Here is a 6,365-nt window from a genome sequence, read left to right on the forward strand (position 1 = left end):
TTTTCCCCCATCCTCCGTTTCTTTCTTTGTTTCTGCTTCCCCCTCCGAGAAGTTTTCTCCTTATTTTTCCTTTATGTACAGATTCAGATTTCAAAAACGTGTGCTGATACAATACAGCAAAATAAATGTTCAAGTATAATGAATACACCAACTCAGAGTCACAGACTCTTCACCTTCCCCAAATATTCACAGGAGTGTGAATGCTGGGGTCATTGTGCTACATCACTGACCGGGATTAGCTATTTTTTCTGATACGACTGTTGGAACTTCTGCCATAGACACATTTGGCACTGCAGCTAAAGATGTGTCTCTGTGTGCTGTACCTCAGCAAATGAAAATGAACTGTTTCACAGAGTCATTGCTGGCTGCTTAATGGTGATGCTCTGGGCCCTTCTTATGTTCATCCCTTACATACTGAATGAATAAAAGTGCATGCATTTTGGATCAGCCTTATTTAACTGTGCCAATTGCACTAAAAATGAAATAGGAGGGATACTGTAAAATATTTTATAAACACGGAGGTAAGGTTACTGCATCCTTTGTATTTACCATGTCAGATACACAATGTGCTGCTTTAGTTCCTTCCTCAATCCATCGGAAATGCTTATTTTTCATTATTTTGAAGTACGAGATTTCAGGTTGCACTGTGGGCAAACATACTGAATGTTAGTACGTGTGAGCAGTTAACAGCAAACAACTGCCATGTCATGTTTAGGATACATTGTGGGTGGTGCACAGCTCTGGCCCCAGCATGGCTTGGTGTCCTGCCCCTCTTATGAAGCCGATATTGATATTTAATACATGATTCTGTTCTCAATTCACTGACTGCCACACCAGGGACAGAAAAAATGTCATTTTCTTTGCAGCTCCTACAAGTAATTGACAGGGCTTGCTATTAAGCACCACCTAATTTCCCCTGAAAGATTTGTCCAAAAGGGAGTGCTCCCAATGGAGCGCACAACTGCAGCATTTCCCTTGAAAATCCCACAGTGTGTGACAGTGCCTCTGTGATGGAGACATGAATCATCCGGGAGGCAGCACAGACAGTGACAGTTCCTTATCCAGAGGAACTGAGATAAAAGTTGGCGAGATGTAATTTGTGGCTACACAAAAGACATCCAGCCCAGCACTGGGCTACTGACTGCCCGGCTCAGGCACCCACCAGGTCGGAGGCTGGGAGGGCTTTGTTCAGTCCTTTCTGAGAAATACAGATATGCTGGTTGCTCATGTACATCTCTAAGCCTTCACTGGATCCTCTTAAGCTCTCAACTATGATTTCACTTCATGACTACAGATTTCAAATTTATTCCATCGAATAACAAAGCACTTTTCCCATCCATTTCAAATCCGTTGCCTTTCACATTTTTCTATCTTCCCTTGATGTATCTGTACCAGTTTTCACAATAACAGTCGTGAGACTTCATATATATTTTCTTCATGCTTCCACCTGTTCTTTTTTATTGTTTATTGGGATTAAATTACCAGTAGAGCTGTACTAGAGACAGTTTATGTAATTAACATGTGAATGACATTTCAGTGCTTCGTGCTTGTGGGGAGTTTGTAATTTTCATCTTCTTGTGTGTGTGTGTCATTTGCTGAGCTAAATATTTACATTGCTTTGAACAAAGAGAAAGTATTTTTAGTCATATATATATATATTTATATAGCAAATTGCTCTATGTCCATGAAATCTCAGTAAACAGACCTTTGTTTTACATTCCATTGAAGGAAATAGCCTGATTCAAATTACAGAGAACAGAATCCAGTTAAACAAGGAATGAAAATTGAAGTCATTTGTGCGGGAAGAGGTAACTGTGAGCAGTCACCAAAGAGTTTATCAGAGTCCTTGACAGACCCTATCACTGTGAAACCTTGGGAGTCTGGAGCGTAAGACAGAGATCAAACGGTATCTGTTTGTGTCCAAGGGTAAACAGGAGGTTCTGTTTGTATGCACTGTTTATCTTATCACACTCAAGAAACCTTTCATCCTTTATCACTGTTGTTTGGGAGAAGCTGGGCCAGTTCACTGATTAGAGGGACAGGAATTTCGGGCTTGTAAGTGAATGGTATATAAGATGTATGTTGAACACAATAAAGAGAACGATTCTGAGAACTATTCTGATGCTACAAGAGCTCTCTAACTCGACTGAGCGCCGACAATTGGCCGGAACACGGACCTGAAACTACACCTGACTTGAAGACTGAGCGGTCTGGAACACGCTGACAAAAGCGGGGATGCGCTGAGAGAAGCGGCACGACCTGAGGATTCATCCCCCCAGCAGCTCTGATTGCCTTTCTCCGGTCGAAGGTAGGCCACTGCGTTTCCATGGGGAATAATATGAGCTCAGAACAAAAGAATGCCCTAGTTTCTTTTCAAATTACTCTTAAAAAATGGGACAAGACGGTGCCCGCTGACGTTTTACAGCAGATGCTTGTATGGGCTGCCAAGAGTGACCCCTCGATCACAAATCAGACGATTTACAATCCTGAAGTGCGGGACCGGGTCGGGGTGAAGCTACGGGACGCTGCTACGGAGGGTGATAAGACAGCGTTCGGGTTGCTTCAGACTTAGAGAAAAGTCTTTGAAGTGCTAAAGAGCCACTTGAGATCGCAATCTGATGCCCCCAGGCTGCCTGAGGGCAAGGAAGCGGCTGGTTGCTCTACGGATCAGCCCGCAATGCCATCGGCTCCCCGCCACCGCCGTCGGATGGGGTTTTTGCTTCCTCCCCTCCCGAGGATGCCGGTGGCCTTTTTCATCCAGGAATAGATAAAGAAGAGACGGATTTGTCCCCTCCTGATCCACGCGCAATTGCTGGAAGTCCCTAGGAAAGCCGGAAAGACAGATAGGTTGAAAGTTTTCCCTGTTATCATAGCCCCAGACCAAGAGCCACGTTGGGAAGCATTATGGCATAGTGTCCTGCAGGACTTGGCTCGCACGGTCACACCCGTGCCCCCATGTGAAGCACTGGCAGGCGCTTGTATTGCTCAACTGATTTATTCTCAGGCACAGCCTGTGCCAGCTGCGCCCATGAAAAGGGGTGCTGCGGGGTTTGGATCAGCGGGGACCCCCAGACAGAAGTTTGATGTTTCAGGAGTTTTAACACTTAACTTAAAAGACTGTTTTTACACCATCTCTCTGGACCCCCACGATGCTCCTAGGTTTGCTTTTTCATCCTCTCTGTAAAGCATCAGCACCAGCCCAGCGGTATCATTGGACGGTGTTACCTCAGGGCATGAAAAACAGCCCTACAGTCTGTACAAATAATGGCCCGGGATATATATCCCAGAAAGTATTGCAGTATTACAGCATTACAAGATAAGCCATAGCTGAGCATACCCATAGCATCCTGAAAACTGTGCTACTTAAGCAAAACAGAAGGAATGGAGAAGGCATTTCCAGCGGGAAGGCTTGCTAAAACTACACACGTATTGAACTTTTTAAATCAAGGATGTGAATACAGAGGACAAGCAATAGCCCTCATTTCATTTCAGTTAATTAGGAAAGAGTGAATATTAATGGAAAAGCTATAAGCATATATATAAAATCTGGAATCAGGTCAGTGGGAAGGCTCATTCCCACTGATAACTTGGAGGAGAGGAAGAATCTTTAGGATAAACTGTACTGGTTATTGTCACTCTCTTTGTGACTGTTAAATGTTTATAGTATATGAAAGTGTAAATGTAAATGGTATATGGGATTGTTAATGGTGTATGGAATTGGAATTGTTAACAGTATACAGAAGTGTAAATGTTAATGCTATATGGAAGTGTAAACATTAATCCTATGTGGAAGTGCAGTTATTAATGGTACACGGAAGCGTAATTGAGGGGACAAATAATGGAATTGTGAAAAACAAAACAACAAAAACAAACAAACAAAAAAAAAAACAGCAAAAAGTTTAAACAACAGTGAGTTAAAATGTTCAAGTCTGTGACCTGCTCCAGCCAAAGCAGGTAAGTGCCGGCAAGAGAACGCAGCCCCCGCGCTGCTCCTCCCCACAGTTGTAATCAGAACGTAAACAAAGCGTTAGTTGCGAATGGGGACAAAAACAAAACATTGGAAGCGAGAATAGACTTTATCTGCAGAGCTCTAGGAAACTTGATATGCCGGTGTTTGCACGGGAAGCCTTAGGAGGAAGGAGCTGAGAGCGGGGATCCGGGACCCAGAGATCTCCTTAGGAAGAGCTGAAAGGGGGGGCTGGACGGGTCCAGGAGGGTTCAGCCCTCATTGAACAGAAAAGCAGTCAGCGCAAAAAGCAGCACTGGATTTGGTAACAGATGCAATAACAGTTAAGGGTGGAGAAAATTAAGCTAAGGAGGAAATTACAACAGCGTGTGGAATTTGTAGTAAATGCTGAAGCAACTAATTTGGTGCTCTTACTGCAGTAAGTGATGGATTTGTAACTGTAAGGGAAACTACTGGCAAAAGTGAGGAGGTTTACTTTGTTAAACATTTACAATTTAGTATAGGTAAACAGGTAGGTGTACACACATTTTTGTACATGCCAAATTCATCAAAACCTTTACTAGGGCAAGATTTACTAAAACAACTGCAAACTGAAATAAAGTGTAAAGGAAAATTGGAATTTAAGGTAAAAAGGAACAGTTAATAAAGGTGCTTAGTTTAGCATTAATCATTACCCCTGCTGGGACCAGAACACAGACGAAGTAAGGGATGAGGTTTATCCTGGAGTGCGGGTAGTAGAATCCCCATGTAGGGCTAAGAATGCAGCACCAATAGCATCCAGAATAAAGCAGGGAGCTCAGCTGGTTTAGGTTAAACAGTACTCCCTCAAATTCAAAGAATGGATGACCTGATAGCTACCAGAACAAAGGAGGTAATGCATAACATGGACAATTAACTTACTAAACTTTCTCAGACTTAATGGCTATCAAGTTTCTCCACAGAAAGCCCAAGTGGCACAGCCACAAGTTTGCAGTATGGAATCGTTGTGGGATCCTGAGCCCAAGGAAACAGGAGGAAGGAAACAGCCAGACTCCAGAATAAAAAATGGAGCTAAGGAGCTCCAGACTTTCCTAGGAATGACGAGGTGCTGCCGCCTACAACTAAGGAATACTGGTAAAGCCTCTCTGTGCCTTTTGAAGTCCTGTCCAAAGATCCTCATACATGTTGAGGAAGACAAATAAGAGAAAAGTTGAACTGTGGGAATTAGACACGGACTCCGTTGTTAGTGCAAAACAAAAACTTTTATTGTGTGTGATGAACAATGTGCACTTGCTCAAGTGCTTTATTAAATGTGACTCTCTTGCCACGTTTGGCAGTGCTGGATCTTCCCTCCTGCCTTGAAGTAGATGGTGGCTCGTACCTCTGGTGCCGTCCTGTGGCACCCAGTCTGTGTTGGTGTGAGTTTTGGACTCAGGCACGGCTCTGTCAGCCTTATCTCAAGTCCATTCTACCTCAGCAGCATCTCCCAGTAGTCGGTGATGAGGTCGTAGAGGCTGTCAAATACGTGGGTGACAGTCAGAAAGAACTTGAGGATGTTAGCGTCCTGCCGCCAATGGATGCGGAAACGCTGCAACTTCTCATTACACCACATGGACAGAATGTAGTCCCCAACATAGGTCTCTCTCTCCCTGATGAGGAAGCAGCCATCAGGGGCCTCCATCTCAGCACAGGACTCGGCCCGCTGCGCCCTGCCCCCAGCCTGCCGTGGATGCAGCTCCACGTTGGCGCTCACCTCCTTTGCGCAGGCCGTCTCCCCCGGCTGTTCACGACTGGGACAACGTACATCGGGTTCCATGTGTAAGCGATGGGATCCTCTGTCATTTGGCCATCCGCCGTCTGCTCCTTTGTCACACACGACCCCATGGTTCCTTGCCGCTCACCTCCGCCAAGCCGCCTCAGTTTTGGTGGGGCTTGCCAATGGTCTTTATAGCATTGGGGCACACCCATGCCAGGTGTACAAGCTAGACGACTCGTCATCATGTTGAGAGGGTCTGTCTGGCATGAATAGTTACAATCTTTTGGTTTTTCTGCATCCACGTCTGCTGAACTTGTTTGCATCTCTGAAGGTCTCTTGCTAGCCTGAGCAGGAATGTCTTTATTTTCTCCTGATAATATACAGATTAAAGGAATCAAAGTAAGGGACCTAGACAGATTAAATGAGGGGGCTTGGAAAGTATATAGAAACAGGGACTGTAATGAAAGAAAGACACTGGGAAGAACAGTAGCAGTTGCACTAGAGCAGGACCTTGAAGGACCCAGGATGAGTTTTGCCCCCAGTGGACAGAATGCAGTGCGCTCACCGCAGGGTAAAGATGGTTGTTTTCTGGGGTGCCTCTCACTCTGTGCTGCATCAAGATTACCACCTGCAGATGATTTTTGTAACAGTAGTACAAACAAG

General features: G+C 44.7%; 1 pseudogene; it reads right to left on the reverse strand.

Moving 5' to 3' along the window:
* Nucleotides 1–4,580: 4,580 nt before the first annotated feature.
* Nucleotides 4,581–5,830, reverse strand: LOC149915576 (1-phosphatidylinositol 4,5-bisphosphate phosphodiesterase gamma-1-like; annotated as a pseudogene).
* Between the last annotated feature and the right edge of the window lie 535 nt (nucleotides 5,831–6,365).

This window comes from Phasianus colchicus, chromosome 17 (genome assembly GCF_987193195.1).
Source record: "Phasianus colchicus chromosome 17, bPhaCol1.hap1.1, whole genome shotgun sequence".
NCBI classification, from domain to species: Eukaryota; Metazoa; Chordata; class Aves; order Galliformes; family Phasianidae; genus Phasianus; species Phasianus colchicus.